Source organism: Scyliorhinus torazame, chromosome 14 (genome assembly GCF_047496885.1).
Source record: "Scyliorhinus torazame isolate Kashiwa2021f chromosome 14, sScyTor2.1, whole genome shotgun sequence".
Taxonomy (NCBI): Eukaryota; Metazoa; Chordata; class Chondrichthyes; order Carcharhiniformes; family Scyliorhinidae; genus Scyliorhinus; species Scyliorhinus torazame.
In genome coordinates, this window is record NC_092720.1 from 97,662,987 (window position 1) to 97,673,059 (window position 10,073).

A 10,073-nucleotide genomic window follows, 5' to 3' on the forward strand; every position below is an offset into this window, starting at 1 on the left:
CTTCCGGTGACGGCGGGCGGGAGGCGGCCGCACAATGGAGAGCCCCCGCTCGGGAACGGCAATTTCGGGGCTTTAAGCCCGGTCCCAGGGTCCGCGGAGGCGGCAAAAGAAGGGAGAACGCACGGAGGAGGCACTGAGAAGACACAGGAGGGAAAAAAGAACAAAGAAAAATGTCGCGGGTGAGCAGACAAACGGCCGAAAAAAAACCCAGCTGGAGGTCCGTCGGGGAGTGGAAAGGTCACCGCGGGGTCACCAGGAAAAATGGAGGCTGGTGCACCAGGGAAGGCCGCACTGCTTACGGCTGAAGAAATAACCAAGGTGATGGCTACGGAATTTGAAAAGCAGTTGGCGCAGATTGCGAAATGCATGGAGACGGTGAGGAAGGAGATGAGGGAGGTCTTGAGTGTGCTGGTGGAGGAGGCGGTTTCCCCGGTGAGGACGGAGGTGGCGAGCGCAATGGCGGAGGTGCGAGAGCAAGGGGAGGCGCTGAAGGAAGTGAAGGAGACATTATTGCAGCACGGTGATCAACTTGCCTCGATGGGGAAAGAGATGCGGAAGGTGATGGATACTAACAAGGATCTGCAAGGAAAAATGGAAGACCTGGAAAATAGATCCAGGTGACAGAACTTGAGGATTGTGGGGCTGCCCGAAGGAGTTGAAGGACCAAAGCCAACTGAGTATTTTGCCGCGATGCTGGCAAAACTACTGGGGGAGGGGGAGGACCCAACAACAACAAAGAAATGTACAGCACAGGAACAGGCCCTTCGGCCCTCCAAGCCCGTGCCGACCATACTGCCCGACTAAACTACAATCTTCTACACTTCCTGGGTCCGTATCCTTCTATTCCCATCCTATTCATATATTTGTCAAGATGCCCCTTAAATGTCCCTATCGTCCCTGCCTCCACTACCTCCTCCGGTAGTGAGTTCCAGGCACCCACTACCCTCTGCGTAAAAAACTTGCCTCGTACATCTACTCTAAACTTTGCCCCTCTCACCTTAAACCTATGCCCCCTAGTAATTGACCCCTCTACCCTGGGGAAAAGCCTCTGACTATCCACTCTGTCTATGCCCCTCATAATTTTGTATACCTCTATCAGGTCGCCCCTCAACCTCCTTCGTTCCAGTGAGAACAAACCGAGTTTATTCAATCGCTCCTCATAGCTTATGCCCTCCATACCAGGCAACATTCTGGTAAATCTCTTCTGCACCCTCTCTAAAGCCTCCACATCCTTCTGGTAGTGTGGCGACCAGAATTGAACACTATACTCCAAGTGTGGCCTAACTAAGGTTCTATACAGCTGCAACATGACTTGCCAATTCTTATACTCAATGCCCCGGCCAATGAAGGCAAGCATGCCGTATGCCTTCTTGACTACCTTCTCCACCTGTGTAGCCCCTTTCAGTGATCTGTGGACCTGTACTCCTAGATCTCTTTGACTTTCAATACTCTTGAGTTGACTTTCAATACTCTTGAGACCCCTCCCGATATGAACTGGATCGGGCTCATCGGTCGTGGAGGCCTGTACCAAAGGCGAGTGAGCCGCCAAGGGCAGTGACTCTGTGCTTCCGTAGGTACAGGGTGAAGGAGAAGGTCCTGAGCTGGGCCAAGCAGAAGCGGGTGGTGCAGTGAGCTGGAGCTGGTATACGTATATACCAGGACTTTACGGTGGAGCTGGCAAGGAGGCGGGCTGCCTTCAACCGGGTGAAGAGGGCACTGTACATTAGCAAGGTGCGGTGCGGCATTGTATATCCAGCTAAGCTGAGGGTGACTTACAAGCTCAGGGACTTTTATTTTTAACGGCGGAAGCAGCGGAGGAGTTTGCAAAAGCAGAAGGACTGTGGCAGAACTGACAAATTGAGGAATGGCCATGTGCCGATGTAACCTCATGACTGTATTTTCTTCTTTTATGCATCACTGCGTGCGGGTGTAGAGATTAAAGGAGCCAAGGTGGTATATATTTGGACAAGGGAAGGGACGGGACTTTCACTCAAAATGAGAGTTCTTTGGGGTGTAGGTGGATAGGCGGGGTTTGTGTGCTAAAAGGGGATCTTTGGGCTTTCCTGGGGGCGGGCAAGTGGGAAAGGGACCCGGGCGGGGGCCTCCATGCTGGCCGGTTTGTGCCGGCCAGTGAACGGGAGTGAGGTGGGGGGAGGGGCTGCGGCCATCGGAACCTGGCAGAACAGGGTCCGAGTGGTCTAGCCGGGGTGGAAAGTTGGGGGGAAAGGAACCGAGGGTAGGGGGAGGAGTTTTACAAGAGGCAGTGGACGGGAGGAGCTGGAGACCTGGGGGGGGGGGGGGCGGGGGGGGGGGGGAGCTGTGTAAGATTAAGGGTGACTATGGGTAATCCCTGATTTATTTTTGTCATTTGTTTATGTAAACATGCGAGTTGCGGTTTGGGGGTTGGTGGGTAGATGGGATCGTTGTTGTTATTATTGGGACTGACATATCTTGCTGATTATTGTTTATTGTTGATGGATGTAAATGTGGGAGAAAATGTGAAAATGGAGGAGAATAAAAAAAAATTAAAAAAAATAATTGATAAATGCTATTGAAACAATGGTATCTTTAGTCGGTGGAGAACTTGTTGGAATCTGAGGTGAGATTTGATGTGCCTCTTTAACTAAATCACAGCATGAACATTCTTCTTCCAGGTTTCCTGATCAGCCAGAGAAGGTGGGTGGGATTACTTGTGGATTTTGTTTAAAGAAGGGCTTTTAATTAAAAAGTCCTCTCGGGGATCTGAATGGCTCAATGAATAGGTTCTTGTTGATGCAGATTGAGGAGGATTCCTCGGATAATTGCCCTCCGCATATTGCTGGAATTCTCACTTGAACCTGGAAGTCCTGTTGTGGGGTCTCAGGGGCTGCAATCAGATGATCTTTCCCAAGAGGAAGAGGCCAGCCTCTCGAACCAAACTGGGGGGCAATAGAAGAGGCTGAAGAATTCAGGAGCAGAAATGTGATATCTCCAACCTGGAGACAAAGCACGAAGCGGATCCAGGACCTCTGAAAGGGTGAGAAAGGTGGATGGAGTGCCACTTTCAGGTGCCAAGCCTTGCACTCTGGCCTTCCTAGTATTCCCCAAACTACATCTTTCAGAACAATATATCGTGTAGTTTCACTCATTCACCTCTCTCTAGGTGCTTGTCTCTTCTGAACAGCTCACACTCATCCTTATCCTATTGCCCTCTTCCACCTCCAGTGATAGCCAACTTGACAACCACTGGCATTCTGTACCCAGTTGTCCACTGGGAAGCAAGTCTTGTTCCAGGAGTTTGCAGATATCAGCAGCAACCTGCTGTGAAAGCCTGAGCCTCTTGAGGTACTGGCGCTCAGGCATGTCAAGGGAACTGATCCTCTGCCTGTGGACCCTGCATTGGGAGTCTCTCCTCTTTGTAACTGGATCTCTTTGCCCATCTCCTTGACCTGTGGAGCTGCAGGAGAAGGATGTTCATGCTTCTACAGCTACTGCAGCTGGGAATGTTGGTGCTGCTCCTTGTGTTCTTCATCACAGATGCACAGTAGAGCCGCATAAGCTACTCTTATGACATGATGATGCTTCACAGCAGGGAAGGGCAACTCTTAAGGTGGTGGAGTGAAGTGCGGGTGTATTGACTTTTAAGAAGATAACGCTTAGCATCATAGAATAGAATAACTACAATGCAGAAGGGGGCCACCCGGCCCATTGAGTCTGTCCGACCATCTGAAAGAGCACCCCATTTAGGCCCACTCCTCTGCCCCATCCCTGTAACCCCACCTAACCCTTGGATACTAAGAGTCAGTTTAGCTTTGTCAAGCCACATAACCTACGCATCTTTGGACTTTCTCAGAAGGAGTGTTGTGAGCACCAACCTCTCACTTGCGCATGACTGGAGCTCTTCAGTTTCTCTGTTCAGACCTTGCTGGCCTCTCAGTTTCATTAAAGAAGCACTTCCAGCTATGATTGACTCTGGTGAGCTGCTGACAGCTCATGAACCAAGTGTGCTAGCTGCTATTTAAATGCCCCAAGGGGATTCCCCATTCACCTGCAAACCTAGCTGGGTGAAACCTGGATGTTGATGGGATGCCAACCCAACATCACTTCAAGGTGATTTAAATCCCTGCGTGAGCCTAAACTGGCCCCACCTTCTCTGTTAAAAGTACCCCTTATGTCTCAGGCTAATTGCTTGATTTTCTTTTGTGCTGAAAGCTTAGGCTCGTCAAAATCATAGATGTTACTGAAAAAAAAGAAGCTTATTCTGCTTTCAGCATCTATTTTCAGCATAAGGTAAGCTAAACCTGAAATAGCAAAGTAAACGTCCATCTACTGTGCCACAAATATGTGTTTTAAAATTAAACGCAGGAAATGATGGCCTACTGCATTAGACGTTCCAGAATTTAAACACAATATACATATATAACAATGGAAAATGTTTAATTAGCTTCCTGGATCATTTTGACACTTGTCAGCTGAATGACCTCCTTCTGCAATGTAACAATTCTGTGACTCAATGGAAGCTTATGGAAACCTGATCCTATATGGATTTCTGATGTGGCCATCTGATGTACCACCACCATTGTACTGCCCGGTGCCAACTTGACACCAGAAAAACAGGGAAGAGCGTCAATAAATGTTTAGGCCATGAATGACTCACAATTTAACAAGGCTGTTAAGACGTAAAGCTGTAAAGACTTGCAAAATCACACAAAAGGTATGAATGTGCCTGCCCGACCGAGCAACCCCACCCACACCCCCGCACAGCAGAGCGTAGATCGTAGAGCGTGGGCGGCAGAAGAGAAGCGGCAGCCCGGACCGCGAAGCCAGAGACACAAGCACTCGGGAGCGGAGCCAGCGGGGCCAAAGGCCAGGAGAGAGAGAGAGAACCGCCCCCCCCTCCCCAACGGGACCGGCGGCGACCACGTGGTGAGTGGCGAGGCAAAGAGGGACTCCCGTCTGCACCAGGAAACTCCTCTTCCGAACCCTCCTGGCCCAGTGAGAAGGAAGGGGGAAAAAAAGAGAAGGAGGAAAAATAAGAGTAAATAAGTAAATAAAGAAAGAAAGAAACAAGGAAAGAGAGAATGGAAGGAAGGGAGGAAGGGAACCAACCACAACCCCACCCCCCAACAAAAAAAAGGAAACCCGAAGCCCGAGAGAGACCCAGCGAGAGCAGAGGAGCGGGGGAAGTGAGAGCAACCTCAGGATAAGGAACAGCAGCGGGGAAAGAAAGCGAGACAAACAGATGGCTGGAGGAAAGAAAAACACCAAGGGGAAGGGACAGCGAGACGCAAGCAGCAGCAGCGAGGGTAAGGCGCATGAGCGGCGGACGCGCAGGCAGGCGGCCCCACAAGACGAGACGGAGGTACAGGCGAGCCTGAAAGGGAAATCGATGGCGGACCAAGCAGCAGAGCGTGAGCAGGACGCAGCGACCAGCATAAAGGAGGCGCTCTGGTCGGAACTCCAAGCAATGATGAAGGAGAAGACGCACAAAATGCAGCAGACCATCGAAGGCTTGGAAAGGGAAGTGAAAGAGCAGAAAAAAACGATTCTGGAGTTGGAGAGGGCTGCCTCGGACCAGAGTGACAGGGTGGTAACCCTAGAAGCCGAGGTCAAAAGGTTAGTAACGGCCCAGGGGAGCCTAAGAGGGAAAGTTGAGGACCAGGAAAATAGGTCGAGGCGGCAGAACATTAAAATAGTGGGTCTGCCAGAGGGGACAGAGGGCAGAGACCCAACAGGCTACATCACCCAAATGATGGGCAAGCTAATGGGAAAGGAAGTATACCCAAACCCACAGGTCGCTCTGACCCAAGCCCAAAGCCGGGGACCAGCCCAGAGCAAGTATTGCGACGCTGCACTGGTTCCAAGACTGGGAGAGAATCCTAAAGTGGGCCCGGCAAACGGAACAGAGTACGTGGGAAGGGAAGACCATAAGGGTGTATCAGGACAGTGGGGCGGACCTGGCCAAAAAAAGGGCTGAATTCGACAAGGCAAAATCAGCACTGCACAAAAGCAAGCTAAAATTTGGGATGTTATTCCCGGCCAAACTCTGGGTAACATTTGAGGGGAAAGAGCTGTATTTTAACACCCCAGCGGCGGCTGATGAGTTTGTTAGAGCGAACAAGCTGGGAGAGGAGCACACGCAACCACAATGAAAGACATGGGGAAAGAAAAGGACAGAACAAAGAGCGGAGGACAGACCGCAAACAAGGACAATGGACTCATGAACTGTGCACATGTGTGTTATGCCTTGCGTGGGACTATGCTGTCTTGTCTCAGAGTTTGTCTCCTCTCTCAATGCAATGGGGGGGGGGGGGAGGGGGGGTGGTGGGGAGTGGAGCGAGGGAAATTGAGGGCGCGGAAAGCAAACAGAAGGGCGAGACAAGGGCCAGTAGGAGAAAGGTTAAACAGGGCCAGAACTGGGAGAATACTGGGAGGAGGGCCACTGTACTAGCGAGGAGCCACTGTACTCTCAGGGGAGGGGGAGCGCCTGGCACAAGGAGGGGAGGGGGGAAGAAGGGGGGCAGAATGCAGGGGGGGGACAATGGTACAGGGGCTAGGGCGTGGGAGATGAGTCTGGGGGGGAACGCAGAACAAAAGAGAAGCAAAGAGAAGGGTGCGATAGCGAAGCAGTACAGACATAGGCCTCGGTGGGCATGGAGCAGGGCGAGGAACCAAGTGGCCGCAAACAGCCACTCGAGAGGGCATTGTGGTCATATGCATCACTGTAAACACACTAAGTAAACAGAGAGGGAGCACTAGAGACGTCATGACATGCAGACATACAGCTAATGAACACATAGAATAGGACACGACAAATGGGCAGTCAAGACTCCCAGAGGTGACACTACCACAAGGGGGCATTACACAACCCATATATAAGGACAGGGCACACATGCTCTGTCTCTTTCCACAGGCGACACTTAGAGAGTAGGACAGGGGCAGATCAGAAGCATTACACCCACCACGTGGCTTAGAGCAGACTGGTTAGTTAGACTGAGTTAGTAACGGCCCAGGGGAGCCTAAGAGGGAAAGTTGAGGACCAGGAAAATAGGTCGAGGCGGCAGAACATTAAAATAGTGGGTCTGCCAGAGGGGACAGAGGGCAGAGACCCAACAGGCTACATCACCCAAATGATGGGCAAGCTAATGGGAAAGGAAGTATACCCAAACCCACAGGTCGCTCCGACCCAAGCCCAAAGCCGGGGACCAGCCCAGAGCAAGTATTGCGACGCTGCACTGGTTCCAAGACTGGGAGAGAATCCTAAAGCAAGATTAGCAGGAGAGTCGAACTCATAGAGAACTGTGCTAATGGTTCAATAAATCACATTGAACATACTTCAAAGTTTGCAGTATCTTTTGGTCAAAGCTGCATCGAGTTGCCGCCTCGATGTGTTATCCCAAAGTACATAACGCAACATGGTACCAGTAGTGCCTGTTGAATCTATATAGTTCAACTCAGCAAGATCCGTGACTACCAGCAACAGCACCCAGGCAAGATAATTGAGATTCCGGTTCCTCAGCAGCTCAGGTACCACGGCAATCTCAGTGCCAACTGGCGCGCATTCAAGCAGAGGTTTGAGATTTACATGGTAGCATCCGACCTAGATGGCGTGGCCGATGCTGAGAAGATAGATCTTCTGCTCACCATTGCGGGTGAAAGTGCAACAGAAATCTTCAACTCCTTCAGGTACTCCAAAGGGCAGGACAAGAGAGACTTTCAGATAGTCCTGGACAAGATTGAAAATTACTGCGAGGTGAACTCAACAGAAATCGGTAAAATTGGCGCCTATACACACCACGAGGCAAAGGTAGGCTTGCAACAGAAGCAAACGGCAATTTTGATTGGCAGCCATCTTGCGCAAGGAGCCGCACATGCGCAGTTCCCGAGAAGATGCGAACCGGCGAAACAGTGTTTTGCGCATGCGCAGTTGCGAAAAGAGCGCACAGTGAAGGAAAAGCGATTTGCGCATGCGCAATCCATTCCTACGCTCTACGTCACAAGCGCCATGACGTCAAGAGGCCCTAGACCACGCCCACTTATAGGGGAAATGTCGGAAAATAGTGAAGAAGAGTTTTAAAGCCAGAAAACACAATCCTGTCACCACAAAAGACAGCACAATGCCTGAACTTCGACCAGTATCTGAAAGTAACCTCCGCAGAACCCTGCAACAAGCAGTTAGCACTACCCTAAGAGATGATTTAGTCCTTGAAGACTACGACTCAGACGATGATTTCATCACTGGATGTGGCGACCTCAGTACCAAATCCGATTCTATTTCTTTTACCAGAATGTTGCCTGGTATGGAGGGCATTAGCTATGAGGAGCGGTTGAATAAACTCGGTTTGTTCTCATTGGAACGACTGAGGTTGAGGGGCGATCTGATAGAGGTCTACAAAATTATGAGGGGCATAGACAGAGTGGATAGTCAGAGGCTTTTCCCCAGGGTCAATTACTAGGGGGCATAGGTTTAAGGTGCGAGGGGCAAGGTATAGAGTAGATGTACGAGGCAAGTTTTTTACACAGAGGGTAGTGGGTGCCTGGAACTCGTTGCCGGAGGAAGTGGTGGAAGCAGGGACGATAGTGACATTTAAGGGGCATTTTGACAAATACATGAATAGGATGGGAATAGAGGGTTAAGGACCCAGGAAGTGTAGAAGATTGTAGTTTAGGCGGGCAGCATGGTCGGCACGGGCTTGGACGGCCGAAGGACCTGTTCCTGTGCTGTACATTTCTTTGTTCTTTGTTCTTTGAACCGCAACGAGATGTGTTGTACATTGAAGCATCCAGCACAGTCATGGACGAGTTCTTCAGATTTGAGGATCCTCAGCCCAGCATAGACGACATCCCGACCCATGAATACAGGATTCTGCTGCGGCCTGACGCCAAGAGACAGAGAGTGATACAAGCCCACAGAGAGCGGCCTGACCACGAAGAGTCCCCGACTCCGCACAGAAAGCGATGACAGACTCCACAGCGAGACCACTGCACGACTCCGTTGAGAGCGCACAGATCGACTCCACAGCGAGACCACTGCATGACTCCACACAGGGAACGATGCCAGACTCCACAGAGAGAGCGATACAAGCCTCTACAGCGAGCTTGTTGACAGATTCCACGATGGAAGCAACGCAAGACTCCAGAGCGCAGTCCTTGCATGAACAAGACCATGAAGATCCAGCAGCCTTATCTGAGCAACCAGCAGCAGACGATGCAAGTCTGCCATGCTCAAGTGCACAGCAAGACGACAGTCTACCCAGATTATTTGCGCCACCAGAAGAAGACTCTGACAGTCTACCCAGCTTATCTAACCAACAAGAAGACACTGTAGGTCTACCCACTGTATGTGTGACAAGTGAGAAAGGCTTCACAATTCCCATACAAGATGTGCGACATCTCAGCGAGACTGACAGATCTTAGCGAGTATGTACAGAGGCACTCGACAATCAAAGTGAGGCTACTAGTGACTCCAGTGACACCACGTTAATTCAAACCTCATCTACTCGAGCCTCTCCACAAGAACCTGAAATGACTCCAGATAGGGAGCATCAAGAAACCAAAGGTGATTCAGGTGAACCAGAAAGGGCTCCAGACGGGGAGCATCGAGAAGCCAAAGATGATTCCAGTGAACCGGACATGACTCCAGACGGGGAGCGCTGAGGAATCAGAGACGGCACACTCAATGAAACAGCAGATGCCACAAAGGACACTGACACAGGTAACTTTGTGAAGGACTCGAATTCTCCACTCGGTGTGGTCATTGAGTGCAACAAACACAATAACAAGTAGTTCAATAACAAAAATGACAACAACAATAGAACAACAACTGGTACGCCATGGTACAACTCTGCCCATGAAGGACAATTTTACTGCTCAGCTCAGAACAATGGCGAGAGTGCAAACATACCATGGCATGTCAACGCATCTTACCAATTCACGTTTGCTACACTACGGACAAGCAAACCAGCTTTCAGGAAAGATGTCATCAAGAATTGCTACCACAAGCATTAAAAAAAAGAGTCCACCTCAGACAACGAAGTGATTTGACCATTTGAACATCTCCTGATGACTTCTTGGTTACGTCAACATCAGGACAA